General features: G+C 27.3%; 1 protein-coding gene across 1 annotated transcript in view; it reads right to left on the bottom strand.

Moving 5' to 3' along the window:
- The window catches only part of Gprk1 (G protein-coupled receptor kinase 1), a 72,044-nt gene that overhangs the window by 42,114 nt on the left and 12,282 nt on the right, over window positions 1-17,648 (bottom strand). The gene's annotated exons all lie outside the window — the stretch shown is intronic.

Genomic DNA, 17,648 nt, shown 5'->3' with positions numbered 1-17,648 from the left:
TTAAATAAATTCAATCTTTAAGTAAAGGTTAAGATATTTAATTTAAATAAATTCAATCTTTAAGTAAAGGTTAAGATATTTAAGTTAACTAAGTTCAATCTACAAGATGAGACACTTAACTTAAATAAGTTTAGTCTTCACATAAAAATACTAAATTTGAGTAAGTTCAATCTGTAAGATATTTAACTTAAGTAAGTTCAATCTTTACGTTAAGATATTTAATTTAAATAAATTCATTTACAATGTTAATTCGAAAAAATCTATTCATCGAAGGTCTGTGAGAGCGAAGAAGGATCGATCGGTGATTTCGACGAGCACAAAGCAGCAGCGGAGGTCTAAATCGGTCGATTGTCTTATCAGAGCGGCGCAAGTAGACGAGGATCTACTGGCTGACTGCCAGGAAGTCTGGTTCCACCGTCGAATCGACGTGTTTTCATGGCGTACCTTCGTAACGTCCCTGTTTCACGGCTCGGAAATAGTAGCACAGCCGCTGTAAACATTGCCACATTATAATCGATCTGCAGTATCGATTCGTGCCGGATGTCGTACACACCCTTTTGGTATTCGTGGAACACGGCTCGAGCGAAACAATCGACCAACGAAACACATCAGCTGTTATTCTTTCTGTACAGCCAGCTATAAATAGCGCTCGAACCTTTCTTTTTCTTTTCTCAGGAAAATCATACATTTAACAAAGCTTCGATTAAATACGTTTCTTATATTATTATATATATATTTCTTATATTATTTATAGTATTAAATATATACAAAAATATATATTAATAAGCTCTGTTAAATATATTTATTAAATAGCCTTCGAACTTTTCTTCTTTTTCTTTTTTTAGAAAAATGATATATCAAATGTATTTCTTATATTATTATATATATATATATTTCTTATATTATTTATAGTATTAAATATATACAAAAATATATATAAATAAGCTCTGTTAAATATATTTATTAAATAGCGTTCGAACTTTTCTTCTTTTTCTTTTTTTAGATAAATGATATATTTAACAAAGCTTGTATCAAATGTATTTCTTATATTATTATATATATTTTTTATATTGTTTATAGTATTAAATAGCGCTCGAACCTTTCTTTTTCTTTTCTCAGGAAAATCATACATTTAACAAAGCTTCGATTAAATATGTTTCTTATATTATTATATATATATATTTCTTATATTATTTATAGTATTAAATATATACAAAAATATATATTAATAAGCTCTGTTAAATATTTTTATTAAATAGCGTTCGAACCTTTCTTTCTCTTTTCTTAGTAAAATTAAATATTTAACAAAGCTTTATTGAATATAGTTTTTCAATTTTATATTATTATATATATTTTTTATACTGTTTATAGTATTAAATAGCGTTCGAACTTTTCTTCTTTATCTTTTTTTAGATAAATGATATATTTAAGAAAGCTTTTGTTAAATATGTTTCTTATATTATTATATATATATTTCTTATATTATTTATAGTATTAAATATATACAAAAATATATATAAATAAGCTCTGTTAAATATATTTATTAAATAGCGTTCGAAACTTTCTTCCTTTTCTTTTTTTAATGAAACTAGTAATTAAAATGATGCATTTAACAAAGCTAGTATTAAATATATTTCTTATATTATTTTTTATAGTATTAAATATATAATATATATATAAGCTTTATTAAATATATTTATTAAATAGCCTTCGAACCTTTCTTCTCTTTCTTTTTTTAGAAAGTGATATATTTAACAAAGCTTGTATCAAATGTATTTCTTATATTATTATATATATTTTTTATATTGTTTATAGTATTAAATTAGCGTTTGAACCTTTATTTTTCTTTCTCTTAGTAAAATGATACATTTGACAAAGCTTTTATTAAATGTATTCCTTTATAAAGCATATTTCTTATATTATTTATAGTATTAAATATATAACAAAAAATATACATAAAAGCTTTATTAAATATATTTATTAAATAGCGATCGAAACATTTTCTTTTTCTCTTCTTAGTAAAATAATACATTTAAAAAAGCTTTATAAAATATATTTCTTATATTATTTATAGTATTAAATATATTTCTCTTCTATGCGATGTTAGTCTTAGAACCATTTTTACAATTTATTATTTAATTATTATTTAATTATATTTACAATTTTTTAAAAGCTATTCAAATACTTTAAAATGTTATTATCAGCTGTTTTAAATTGACCAGTGTGAGCTGAATAATGAACAAACATTTTGAAATTTCTTTTTCTTTTCTTATTAAAATGATACATTCAGCAAAGCTTTATTAAATATATATTTCTTATATTATATTAGAATACTATTATCAGCTGTTTTAAATTGACCAGAATAAACTGATTAATAAATAAATATTTTTCCCTTCTATCTCATAAAATGTTAGTCTCAGAACAACTTAGGATTTTTTAAAAACTATTCAAATACTTTAAAATATTATTATCAGCTGTTTTTAATTGACCAGAATAAACTGATTAATAAATAAATATTTTTCCCTTCTATCTCATAAAATGTTAGTCTCAGAACAACTTAGGATTTTTTAAAAACTATTCAAATACTTTAAAATATTATTATCAGCTGTTTTTAATTGACCAGAGCGAGCTGAATAATACAAAAGTATATCTGGAAATTTCTTTTTCCTTGCCTAGTAAAATGATACATTTAACAAAGCTTTATTAAATATATTTCTTATATATTATTCATAGTATTAAATATATTTCTCTTCTATGCGATGTTGGTCTTAGAACGAGTTATAATTTCCTAAAAATTATTCAAATCGTTTAGAATATTATTATCAGTTGTTTTTAATTGAGCTGAATAATAAACTTATAAAACTAGTCTTAGAACGACTTACAATTTTTTTAAATTGTTTAAATCCTTCAGAACACTATTTTCAGCTGTTTTAAATTGACCAAAGTGAATAGAATAATAAAGAAATATATTTCTCTTCTATGCGATGTTAGTTGTTAATCTTAGAACGAGTTACAATTTTTATAAATCGTTCAAATCCTTTAGAATGTTATTATCAGCTGTTTTAAATTGACCAAAGTGACTTAAATAATAAACTAATATATTTTTAAATTTCTTTTTTTCTTCTTAGTAAAATGATGCATTTAACAAAGCTTGTATTAAATATATTTCTTATATTATTTATAATATTAAATATATAAAAAAAAAATGTATAACAATTTTATCAAATATATTTCTTGTATTATTTATAGCATTAAATATATTTCTCTTCTATGCGATGTTACTCTTAGAACCAATTACTATTTTTTAAAAGTATTTCAAATCCTTCAGAACGTTATTATCAGCTGTTTTAAATTGACCAGAATTAGCTGAATAATAAACTTATTAAACTGGTCTTAGAACCAGTTACAATTTTTTTCAAATTATTCAAATACTTTAGATTATCAACTGTTTCAAATTAATTGGAGAGTGCTAAATAATAAACAAATATATTTTTCTTTTATGCGATGTTAATCTTAGAACGACTTACGATTTTTGAAAAATTATTTAAATCCTTTAGAATGTTATTATCAGCTGTTTTTAATTAACAAAAATAAGCTGAATATTCATTAAATTAGTCTCAGAACAAGTTACAATTTTTTTAAATTGTTCAAATTCTTTAGAACACTGTTATCAGCTGTTTTAAATTAACCAGAATAATTAATTTCAATCGAGTTAAATAAATTAAAGTGAATTTTAAATCTCACTGAATATAACATACCTAGAAATGAATAAATTTCAACTTTTCTGTATTAATTCTGAATTATTATACTCAGAAATAATATTTTAAGTAATCTTAATTAATCATTTATTTTACTAACATTGAATTTCACGCCTTAAAACTCTCGCATACCATCGTCAAATGCCAACTGAATGTCTCATAAGTCATAACTGCCATCCGTCGTCTTTCGTAAACGTCGATTCATCTCAAACAGTCGTACGCCATAAACATTACTCATGCGATAGATAACTGATGCATGAATGGCTCGGTTTACTCAAAACTCGATCGCACGTGACGAGTACATTTTGAAACATCGACATCAAAGGCCCCTCTTGTGTCCGTTTTCAGTAGTCGCTTCGTGCACAGAAATTTCGAGGAACGACTGATCGCATTCGATAATTAATCCATCGCGCGTCTGTTCGTAAAATTAATAAATAACGACTGTCAATGAAGAGCATTGTTTATTGCAATGAGTGTTATTATTTATAGCTGGACTCTTCGAGGCCAAAGAATAACACCTTGAGTTGTAAATAAGGAAAGTCTGAGTTCGAGGAAACTTATTGAATATTGATAAAAAGAATGAGAAGGTTTCTTGGAATTTTTTGACTGAATTAGAGGTTGTTACCTGGTTGGGGAGCGAGGGGGACGGGACGTCTGCACGCTTCGAGAGCTAGATGCATACTGAGGATACTCGATGAGAATTTTGACTGAGGAATATTGAGAAGCAATAGTTTAACATTTGAATTTTTTTACGTTTGAATAGTGAGTATTGTTATCAGGAAAAGAGTGTGGAGTGAGAGTGAGAGAGAGAGAGAGAGAGAGAGAGTTTTGACGAGAGAGAGTTGACGAGAGAGAGAGAGAGAGAGAGAGAGAGAGAGAGTTGACGAGAGAGAGAGAGTTTTGACGAGAGAGAGAGAGAGAGAGAGAATTGACGAGAGAGAGAGAGAGAATTGACGAGAGAGAGAGAGAGAGAGAGAGAGAGAGAATTGACGAGAGAGAGAGAGAGAGAGAGAGAGAGAGAGAGAGAGAGAGAGTTGACGAGAGAGAGAGAGAGAGAGAGAGAGAGTTGACGAGAGAGAGAGAGAGAGAGAGAGAGAGTTGACGAGAGAGAGAGAGAGAGAGAGAGAGAGAGAGTTGACGAGAGAGGGAGAGAAACATGGAAAGAGAGAGTTGACGAGAGAGAGAAATAATGAAAGAGAGAGTTGAGGAGAGAGAGAAACATGGAAAGAGAGAGAGAGGGAGTGAGAGAGAGTAACAGAGAGACATAAAGAGTGTGAAAGAAACGTGGATGGATAGAGAGAAAGAGAGATATAAAGAGGGTGAAAGGAACATGGATAGAGAGTGAGAGAAAGAGAGACATAAAGAGAGTGAAAGAAACATGAATGGATAGAGAGCAAGAGAGACATCTAATCATATGATGATTTTCACAAATATCGAAATACAAGTTTCTTTACTTTACTCATAACACAGCTGCTCCTTAATTAATTTTGTAAATACCATTCTTACTTTAAATCTTTACAAGCTTTCTGATAAACCTGAGCAGAATTAAATTATTGCCACTTGAATCGCACATAGAATTACTTCACACTGAACACAGGTGTTCATTACACAATCTCTCATATCCAATTGTACAAAGAATTTTAAAATTTGAACATAATTGCAAACAAGAGATAACACTACTTCTGAAGTGATCAGTAACAGATACTGGAGCAACACCTCTGAAGGAATTTTATATTCTATATATAAATAATTTCGAAACTCTTCCAAATTGATCAAATGAAAGTGTTGTACACACTCGAAGAAGAGACCAAGCGATTATGACACGAATGGGGTTGGAAAAACGCTTTTTACCCCCTCGAGCGGTCACCCATCCCAGTTCTTGTCGCGACGACTGACGCTTAACCTTGCTGATCGTAGACTATCGATGCAACCACCACTGCCACGCTGCTCTAATTTTTTATTATATTAATAACTATATACATTGTTCGTATTTTGATTTTATTACTTTTAGTATTTCTATTTCATAATGGTCTTTCTATTTTATTATTCTTGTTATTTCCATTTTATCATTTTTAGTCTTATTAACAGACACTGACCACACCTCAAGCCACGTGCGATTCTACGTGGAATTAACGGTTGTAAAAATTAAATGGACACAAATGAGAAACTTAAACTGCATAATTTTAACTTGAACGACCTTAATAAGTTCGTAAAGGACGAATGTACAGAAATACGAAGAAAATAGAAAAATTTGTTATATGGAGAACAGTTCAAGAGTTTCTCTGGGCCTTTATCTATACCAAAAATCCTTAAAAATCGGATTATTTTTAACTCGGTTTGTTTGAGTCTTACCCCTTAAGTAAACATGCTGCCTGATCTGTTTAATGTTGATATTATGATCATCGGTCGTCTTTTAGCTTTCCAGCGGTACACTTCGTTCGTATTAAACCGTTCCTCGAATCTTTGCGTTTGAAAAAATCGAGAAACCGTTCGCAACGTGGAAAAAAACCAGTAACAACTACCATAATCATCCAACTTTTCATTCTTGCTCTGTACTAACAGTAACTACAAACTGTCATTCCTTTCATTTAAACGTGTTTGTATTAACATTTAGCAATTCTGAATATAAAATAGTGACCAAAAAAGTTTATTTAAAAAGAGTGAGAGAAATTGAGGGAGAGAGGGAGAGAGTTGACGAGACAGAGAGTTTACGAGAGAGAGAGAAAGAGAGAAATTGAGAGAGAGAGATAGGGAGAGAAACAAATTATGAGAAAGAGAGAGAAATTGAGAGAGAGTGAGAGAGAGTGAGAGAGGGAGAGACAAATTAAGAGAGAGAGAGAGAGAGAGAAATTGAGAGAGAGTGAGAGAGAGTGAGAGACAAATTAAGAGAGAGAGAGACAGAGAAATTGAGAGAGTGAGAGAGAGAGAAATTGAGAGAGAGAGGGTGAGAGAGGGAGAGACAAATTAAGAGAGAGAGGAGAGAAATTGAGAGAGAAAGAAACTAAGAGAGAGAGAAATTGAGAGAGAGTGAGAGAGAGAAATTGAGAGAGAAATTGAGAGAGAGTGAGAGAGAGAGAAATTGAGAGAGAGTGAGAGAGAGAGAGAGAGAGAGAGAAATTGAGAGAGAGAGGGTGAGAGTGAGAGAGAAATTGAGAGAGAGAGGGTGAGAGAGAGAGAGAAATTGAGAGAGAGAGGGTGAGAGAGAGAGAAAGAGAGAAATTGAGAGTGAGAGAGAGAGAGAGAGAGAGAGTGAGAGGGAGAGGGAGAGAAAGAAACTAAGAGAGAGAGAGAGAAATTGAGAGAGAGTGAGAGGGAGAGAGAGAAATTGAGAGAGAATGAGAGAGAGAGAGAAAAAGAGAGAGAAATTGAGAGAGAAAGAAATTAAGAGAGAGAGAGAGAAATTGAGAGAGAGTGAGAGAGAGAGAAATTGAGAGAGAGTGAGAGAGAAAGAAATTGAGAGAGTGAGAGAGAGAGAAATTGAGAGAGAGTGAGAGAGAGAGAGAGAGAGAGAGAGGGAGAGAGAGAAATTGAGAGAGAGAGGGTGAGAGAGAGAGGGTGAGAGAGAGAGAGAGAGAGAAAGAGAGAAATTGAGAGAGAGAGGGTGAGAGAGAGAGAGAGAGAGAGAAATTGAGAGAGTGAGAGAGAGTGAGAGACAAATTAAGAGAGAGAGAGACAGAGAAATTGAGAGAGAGTGAGAGAGAGAGAAATTGAGAGAGAGAGGGTGAGAGAGAGAGAGAGAAAGAGAGAAATTGAGAGAGAGAGAGAGAGAGAGAAATTGAGAGAGAGAGAGTGAGAGAGAGAGAAATTGAGAGAGTGAGAGAGAGTGAGAGAGAGAGAAATTGAGAGAGTGAGAGAGAGAAATTGAGAGAGAGTAAGAGAGAGAGAAATTGAGAGAGTGAGAGAGAGAGAGAGAGGGAGAGAGAGATATTGAGAGTGAGAGAGAGAGAGAGAGAAATTGAGGGAGAGAGAGAGAGAAATTGAGAGAGTGAGAGAGAGAGAGAGAGTGTGTGAGGGAGAGAAAGAAATTGAGAGAAAGAGTGAAAGAGAGAAAGAAATTGTGAGAGAGAGAGAGAGAGAGAGAGAGTGTGTGAGGGAGAGAAAGAAATTGAGAGATAGAGTGACAGAGAGATATAAAGAGAGTGCAAAAAAGTTGATTTAAACACCAAAACCAGCATTCACTACAGTCTTCCACCATCTGACTCTTGTTCTGCACTTACTCTAACTATAAACTGTTATTTTTGTCATTTAGACGCGTTTGTATTAACATTTAACAATTTTGTACAAAATACTGACAAAAAAAGTGGATTTAAATACGGCGAAGTTAAACCAGCAGCGAAACGGAAACAATTTGCAGACATGTTTCGTGACCAACAAGAGCAAAGTGAGGATTGTTATGAATATTCAATTATTGAGATCAGATTGACCGATGTGGCCAATAAAAATATTTGTTTTATTCATAGTACTCGCCTATTGCCACGCTATAGACGCGTTTATTCGCGATAAAGGCGTGTTTGGAATTCTATGGAATGGTAAATGTAGAGGAAGAACGTGAGAAAAGTATCTGCTATGCCTTTACAAGGTCACGGATGACCAATCGTTTGCATAGCATAACTCAAATTTAAATAACTTAAGTTTAAAAGTTATAAGTCATAAAGTTTTATTTAAATTTAATATTCACTTTGAACAACTTAAATTTCAAAGTTGCAAGTCACAGAGTTTTATTTAAATTTAATATTCAATTTAAACAACTTAAATTTAAAAGTTGTAAGGCACAAAGTTTCATTTAAATTTAATATTCAATTTAAACAATTTAAATTTAAAAGTTGTAAGGCACAAAGTTTTATTTAAATTTAATATTAAACTATTGAAATTTAAATAAAACTTAAATTGAATATTAAGTTATTGGAGTTATTTAAATTTAAGTTTTATTTAATATTAAATAACTTAAATTTAATATTAATTTTAAATAACTTCAATAACTTAATGTTAAACTTAAATAACTTCAACAACTTAATATTAAATTTAAAAGTTGTAAATCATAAAATTTTATTTAAATTTAATATTCAATTCAAATAACTTAAATTTAAAAGTACTAAGTCCCAAAGTTTTATTTAAATTTAATATTAAACTATTGACATTTAAATAAAACTTAAATTGAATATTAAGTTATTGGAGTTATTTAAATTTAAGTTTTATTTAATATTAAATAACTTAAATTTAATATTAATTTTAAATAACTTCAATAACTTAATGTTAAACTTAAATAACTTTAACAACATAATATTAAATTTAAAAGTTGTAAATCATAAAATTTTATTTAAATTTAATATTCAATTCAAATAACTTAAATTTAAAAGTACTAAGTCCCAAAGTTTTATTTAATTTTAATATTAAACTATTGAAATTTAAATAAAACTTAAATTGAATATTAAGTTATTGGAGTTATTTAAATTTAAGTTTTATCTAATATTAAATAACTTAAATTTAATATTAATTTTAAATAACTTCAATAACTTAATGTTAAACTTAAATAACTTCAACAACATAATATTAAATTTAAAAGTTGTAAATCATAAAATTTTATTTAAATTTAATATTCAATTCAAATAACTTAAATTTAAAAGTTATAAGTCTCAAAGTTTTATATAAATTTAATATTAAACTATTGAAATTTAAATAAAACTTAAATTGAATATTGAATCATTTAAACTGAACTAAAACTTAAATTTGCCAATCTTTCTCACAAACATGCAACTCAAACACCTATCACACCTTCTTAATAATCAAATTACTTAAACAGAAAAATTATTTTTAATAAAACACGCTTTTAAAACCGTTTTCTAGCTTTGTACAAACAGTTCTAAAAATTTGTGACTGTTCATATTTAATATTTGTATGATTTAAAGCAAAAATATGGAACAAATGCGATAAATATTGATGCATAAATGATTCAGTAACAATTTTAACGTAATTTAACGTATTATTGCGAGCACAGAGTGTACAGAAGATTGTCAGATCGTAAACAGAGCTACCAACAAGTGCTTGTCTGTTTGAACAACGCCAATGGCGGCTTTCGACCGCCATTGGCGTTCCACGCGGCACCTCGAGTTTTTCATCGACCAATATTAACTTTCGAAGCCTCAGAAAAATAGAATTCGAGGGAAATTACCTTCAGCAACCATGAATTTAGATTAAACTCAAGTTAGAGCTTTGTAAAATAATTAATAGCGATTTCTTTTAATGGCCAAGGAACAGCTGATTTTTATACAACCAATTTTCAATTTGTGACACTAAAAGCACGTTTTTGGTGCCCTAAAAATTAATAAATAATTGAACTTGCAGTTTTAAGTTTTTCTAATAATTTTTTTGCAATTTTTTACTATATAAAATTTACAAAAACAGTTTTGTTCGCAATGAAATGTTAATTTTGATAGAATTCTATTTTACAATTTAATTTAATGTTTAGTTTCTGTGAAATTTTAATTTAAAATTGAAATACAGCTCTGAAAATTGATTTCAATTAATTTCAATGTGAAAAGTCGAAGGCAAACTTTGAAACAGGGGCGAAACAAGTCAAGTGGAGGCCCCAAAACGATATAAAAATAAAAATTTCCAAAGCACAATTTAAAAGCCACGAATCGAACATTTTGCTTTTAAATTTGTTCGACAATTTTTCGAACCTTTTCAATCTTTCAGTCGAGATATTCAAAGTCAAGACTGATAAAATTTTATTTTACAATTAAATACAATATTTAATGTCAATAAAATTTTAATTTAAAATTGAAATACAGCTTTGAAAATTTATTTTAATTAATTTCAATGTGAAAAGTCGAAGGCAAACTTTGAAACAGGGGCGAAACAAGTCAAGTGAAGGCCCCAAAACGATAAAAATTTCCAAAGCACAACTTAAAAGCCAGGAATCGAATCTTTTCAATTCTTTAAGTCAAGATTGATAAAATTTTAATTCAAAATTAAAATACAGCTCTCAAATTTTATTTTAACTAATTTCAACGTAAGAAATCGAAGGTAAACATTGAAACAGGGGCGAAACAAGTCATATGAAGGCCCCACACAATAGAAATTTCCAAAGCACAATTTAAAAGCCACGAATTTTAAATTTGTTCGATCATCTTCTTGTTTTTTTTTTTTTTTTTTTTTTTTAAATCTTTTCAATTCTTTAAGTGGAGATATTCTGAGCACGTGAACCGATTAATCCGCTCCTGCGTATCAATAGACACTTATCAGTCTTGGCATAAACACTTCAAATAATAGTTACGCAGCTGCACCCACTTAAGCATCGCGAGAAGAGAAAATAAACGATTGATTTTTGTATATTAAACTTCCGTAACGGAAAAGCAACGCTGATGCGAGGACGCATCCGGGTAAAGGCGAGAAGGAGTGGAAAAGCGCGCCATTGTGCGATGGAATTGAATTTCACGTTTGCGAATGAAACGTTTCGCGTCGCGTTTCTTCCAATAAATGCGACATCGTCGATGCAACCTGTGGATCAGGCTGTGATTGACAAAATTGAATGCATAAGCGTTCTCACACGTTGTATTGCGAATTGTATCGATAGAGAACGTTGTGTTCTCAAAGAATACTCTATTCAATTATTTTTCAAATTTCTTTAAGGCCTTTAAATTAATTTTTCAAATTTCTTTAAGGTCTTTAGAGGCTTTTAAATTAATTTTTCAAATTTCTTTAAGGCCTTTAGAGGCTTTTAAATTAATTTTTCAAATTTCTTTAAGGCTCTTTTATTAGGCCTTTAAATTAATTTTTCAAATTTCTTTAAGGTCTTTAGAGGCTTTTAAATTAATTTTTTAAATTTCTTTAAGGCGTTTAAAGGCTTTTAAATTAATTTTTCAAATTTCTTTAAGGCCTTTAGAGGCTTTTAAATTAATTTTTTAAATTTCTTTAAGGCGTTTAAAGGCTTTTAAATTAATTTTTCAAATTTCTTTAAGGCTCTTTTATTAGGCCCTTAAATTAATTTTTCAAATTTCTTTAAGGACTTTAGAGGCTTTTAAATTAATTTTTTAAATTTCTTTAAGGCGTTTAAAGGCTTTTAAATTAATTTTTCAAATTTCTTTAAGGCCTTTAGAGGCTTTTAAATTAATTTTTTAAATTTCTTTAAGGCGTTTAAAGGCTTTTAAATTAATTTTTCAAATTTCTTTAAGGCTCTTTTATTAGGCCTTTAAATTAATTTTTCAAATTTCTTTAAGGACTTTAGAGGCTTTTAAATTAATTTTTTAAATTTCTTTAAGGCGTTTAAAGGCTTTTAAATTAATTTTTCAAATTTCTTTAGAGGCTTTTAAATTAATTTTTCAAATTTCTTTAAGGTCTTTAGAGACTTTTAAATTAATTTTTTAAATTTCTTTAAGGCCTTTAAATTAATTTTTCAAATTTCTTTAAAAGGCCTTTTAAAAAGCTTTTTCTACCATTCTTTTTTGCCTACCTCGTGAAACATAGTTGTTTATCAGATCATATTTAAAGATGCAACACAACGACAACAACATCGAAAGATCCCAAATTTTGAACTTTGGTAATTAACTGAAAGGAATTTTATATTCTATATTAATTTTGAACTCTTCCAAATTGATCAAATACATCAAACAAGGTACTATAACACACTCGAACAAGAGACTAAACGATTAATGACACGAATGGGGTTGGAAAAACGCTTTTTACCCTCTCGAGCGGTCACCCATCCCAGTCCTTGTCGCGACGATTGACGCTTAACCTTGCTGATCGTAAGACTATCGATGCAACCACCACTGCCACGCTGCTCTAATTTTTTATTATATTAATAACTATATACATTGTTCGTATTTTTATTTTATTACTTTTAGTATTTCTATTTCATAATGGTCTTTCTATTTTATTATTCTTGTTATTTCCATTTTATTATTTTTAGTCTTATTAACAGCACTGACCACAACCTCAAGCCACGTGCGATTCTACTTGGAATTAACTGTAGTAAAAATTAAATTGACACAAATGAGAAACCTTAAACTGCACGACTTCAACTTGAACGACTGTAATAAATAATATTTAATATTTAATTAGTAATATCTTGTTATAGATACTGTCATATGTAGTATATAAATGTTTTATTATTACAATTTCTTCTTCTGGAACATCTGACGTGTTCTGCTGGATTTGTGTGAGCTCTGGATTTTTTAATTTTTAATTTTAATTTCTTAAATTTATTATTTAAAAATTTTTAAAATTTTTAATTTTAATTTTTACTTTCACTCATCAGAAATAAAAAATTTTAAGCTCCTAAAAATATTTTCATTTAATATAAGCGTCAACAGTCGAGCTTCCGCCATTTTTGTAGAACTCTGTGGAACTTAAAAAAAAAAAGAAACCGACTTTATTCGAATTTAAAGTCTACGAGACGTTCAGAACCATTGCTTTTCATCTTTTTCTATAAGAAATTAAGTTCTAAAATAATATATAACATATAATTTTCGCGTTTATTTGAATTTGAACTATTATTTAAAAATATAATAATTCTTTTTCTGGTTTATTTGAATTTAAACTAATTTCTTTAAAGATAATCGTTCTTTTTCTGGTTTATTTGAATTTGAATTATTTTTTTTAAAGATAATCGTTGTTTTTCTGGGTTATTTGAACTATTTTTTTAAAAGATACTCGTTCTTTTTCTGGTTTATTTGAATTTAAAATAATTTCTTTAAAAACAATCCTTCTTTTTCTGGTTTATTTGAATTTGAATTATTTTTTTTGAAGATAATCCTTCTTTTTCTGGTTTATTTGAATTTGAACTTTCTTTTTTAAAGATAATCTTTCTTTTTCTGGTTCATTTGAATTTAAACTAATTTCTTTAAAAACAATCCTTCTTTTTCTGGTTTATTTGAATTTGAATTATTTTTTTTGAAGATAATCCTTCTTTTTCTGGTTTATTTGAATTTGAACTTTCTTTTTTAAAGATAATCTTTCTTTTTCTGGTTCATTTGAATTTAAACTAATTTCTTTAAAGATAATCGTTCTTTTTTTGGTTTATTTGAATTTGAATTATTTTTTTTAAAGATAATCGTTGTTTTTCTGGGTTATGTGAACTATTTTTTTAAAAGATACTCGTTCTTTTTCTGGTTTATTTGAATTTGAACTATCTTTTTTAAAGAAAATTGTTCTTTTTCTGGGTTATTTGAATTTGAACTATTTTTTTTAAAGATAATCGTTCTTTTTCTGGTTCATTTGAATTTAAATTATTTCTTTAAAGATAATCGTTCTTTTTCTGGTTTATTTGAATTTGAATTATTTTTTTTTAAAGGCAATCGTTCTTTTTCTGGTTCATTTGAACTTGAATTATTTTTTTTTAAGTTAATCGTTCTTTTTCTGGTTTATTTGAAGTTGATAATATATATAATAGATATATAATAATTCTATAATAATAGATATATAATTCAAAATTAAAAATATTCTTTCTATAAGAATTATGGTCTTTACATTATTTCAAAAATTGTAAAATACACGCCAGAAGCAAAACAATTTAATTGTATCAATTGAAAATTGTTAAACAAAGTTGAGAAACGCTCTATTAATTTCTAGCGACCAAAATAATTCTATTTCCGTACGCGATCGCGTGAAATGCGTTTGGCATTTGCACGCATAAACAGCTGTTCAGAAAAAAATTCGATCGTTTTATATAGAACCGTGGAAAACGTAACCAGGACGTGGATTGATTTAGCGGAGTTGGTTTCTCTCACTTGCGACTTATTGTTTGTTCGTATTTCGCTTTTAAACGAAACTGTTATCACTCGAAACGCTTTAAAAAGCGCAGAATCGATTCCAATCGATTTAATTTCGATTATTCAAATATTAACATAGTGGTTCAATGTAATTTCACAGAATCGATTCAAATCGATTTATTTTCGAATATTTAATAATAAATTGATAAAAATAAATTTTAATTCCAATTAATAAAAACAAATTTTAATTGCAATTAATAAAAACAAATTTTAAATGTAATTAATAAAAATAAATTCTAATTGTAATTAATAAAAACAAATTTTAAGTGCAATTAATTGAAATAAATTCTAATTGTAATTACCAAAAATAAATTCCAATTGTACTTAACAAAAATAAATTCTAAATGTAATTAACAAAAATTAATTTTAATTGTAATTAATAAAAATAAATTTTAATTGCAATTAATAAAGATAAATTCTAATTGCAATTAATAAAAATAAATTTTCATTGCAATTAATAAAGATAAATGTTAATTGCAATTAATAAAGATAAATGTTAATTGCAATTAATAAAAATAAATTTTCATTGCAATTAATAAAAATTAATTTTAGTTATAATTAATAAGAATGAATTTTAATTGTAATTAATGACAATAAATTTTTATTTTAATTAATAAAAAATAATATAAATATCGACGTAGTAGTTCGATGCAATTAATTAGTTAAAAGTCTGTGTTAGAGGCTGGAAGCGAGTAATAATGGCGACCACCGTCATAGAACAGGAAGTGGAGGACGTAAAGACAAGAATAACGACACATTTCACCCGGAAATTGGGTGCAACAGTGCACTGTGCCGGAAACTATAAGAATTAGTTGTTTAGAACGTTTAGATGGACGTTTACAGTCGAGATTTATGTAATTAACTTAATAATACTTATAATTCCTGCATTTATTTGAATTTGAACTATTCCTTGAAAGATAATCGTTCTTTTCCAGGTTTATTTGAATTTGAATTATTTTTTAAAGAAATAATAGTTCTTTTTCTCATTTATTTGAATTTGAACTTTTTTTTAAAAGATAATAATTCCTTTTCTGGTTTATTTGAATTTGAACTATTATTATTTAAAGATAATCGTTCTTTTCCTGGTTTATTTGAATTTGAATTATTTTTTTAAAAGATAGTCGTTCTTTTCCAGGTTTATTTGAATTTGAATTATTTTTTAAAGAAATAATAGTTCTTTTTCTCATTTATTTGAATTTGAACTATTTTTTTAAAAGATAATAATTCCTTTTCTGGTTTATTTGAATTTGAATTATTTTTTTAAAAGAAAATCGTCCTTTTCCTGGTTTATTTGAATTTGAATTATTTATTTAAATGATAGTCGTTCTTTTCCAGGTTTATTTGAATTTGAATTAGTTTTTAAAGAAATAATAGTTCTTTTTCTCATTTATTTGAATTTGAATTATTTTTTTAAAAGATAATAATTCCTTTTCTGGTTTATTTGAATTTGAACTATTATTATTTAAAGATAATCGTTCTTTTCCTGGTTTATTTGAATTTGAATTATTTTTTAAAGAAATAATAGTTCTTTTTCTCATTTATTTGAATTTGAACTATTTTTTTAAAAGATAATAATTCCTTTTCTGGTTTATTTGAATTTGAACTATTATTATTTAAAGATAATCGTTCTTTTCCTGGTTTATTTGAGTTTGAATTATTTTTTAAAGAAATAATAGTTCTTTTTCTCATTTATTTGAATTTGAACTATTTTTTTAAAAGATAATAATTCCTTTTCTGGTTTATTTGAATTTGAATTATTTTTTTAAAAGAAAATCGTTCTTTTCCTGGTTTATTTGAATTTGAACTATTATTATTTAAAGATAATCGTTCTTTTCCTGGTTTATTTGAATTTGAATTATTTTTTTAAAAGATAATAATTCCCTTTCTGGTTTATTTGAATTTGAACTATTATTATTTAAAGATAATCGTTCTTTTCCTGGTTTATTTGAATTTGAATTATTTTTTAAAGAAATAATAGTTCTTTTTCTGGTTTATTTGAGTTTGAACTATTTTTATTAATGATAATAATTCTTTTTCTGGTTTATTTGAATTTGAATAATTTTTTTAAAAGATAATCGTTCTTTTTCTGGTTTATTTGAATCTGAACTATTTCTTGAAAGAAAATAATGCTTTTTCTGGTTTATTTGAATGAATTTATTTAAATTTGAACTATTTTTTGAAAGATAATCGTTCTTTTTCTGGTTTATTTGAATCTGAACTATTTCTTGAAAGAAAATAATTCTTTTTCTGGTTTATTTGAATGAATTTATTTAAATCTGAACTATTTTTTGAAAGATAATCGTTCTTTTTCTGGTTTATTTGAATTTAAACTATTCTTTAAAAAGATAATAGTTCTTTTTCTGGTTTATTTGAATTTAAACTATTTCTTGAAAGATAATAATTCTTTTTCTGGTGGAAAATTAATTAGCTGTGTTTCTTTCGATAGTAATCGACACGATTGGGCCACACACGACAGAAGGGAGACCAAATTTATGGGCTAATATCCTTGAAAGGATATTTCTGCGATACCCTATCTGACCAGCAAAACAACGAAAGTTAGGGGACCAGTAGGTGGTCCACAAATTGGGACACAGCCTCAAGCATTAATTTGTTTTTCGTTCATTCAATCGAAAGAGATTTTTCTGTTTTTTTTTTAGTGAATTTGGAACAGCAGAACACACAAAAAAACAAGAAAAATACAAGAAAAACGTTCTTAGGACTTTTAATAAATCAAAAAAATGTTTGGCAAACGTTTATAGATATTGTTGACTCTAAATTTTTGGTTTAGGGAATTTCATAAATTTGTAATAAAACCATAAAATCAAAATTAAGAATTAAATTAACTATTTAACTAATTACTACAACTTTTATCTTGGAGTATTTAAAAGTTCTCTAGAGATATTAATGAAAAATTAATTAAAAAATTTTAATAGTACTCTACAGGTATTAATGAAAAATTAATTAAATAATTTTAATAGTTCTCTAGAGATATTAGTAAAAAATTAATTAAACAATTTTAATAGTACTCTACAGATATTAATAAAAAATTAATTAAACAATGTTAATAGTTCTTTAGAGATATTAATAGAAAAATTTAATTCTTCCTCTAATTATAAAG

This window comes from Xylocopa sonorina, chromosome 16, assembly GCF_050948175.1.
Source record: "Xylocopa sonorina isolate GNS202 chromosome 16, iyXylSono1_principal, whole genome shotgun sequence".
NCBI lineage: Eukaryota > Metazoa > Arthropoda > Insecta > Hymenoptera > Apidae > Xylocopa > Xylocopa sonorina.
Note: the sequence above shows the minus strand (reverse complement) of the source record. Positions and strands in the feature narration are given on the sequence as shown.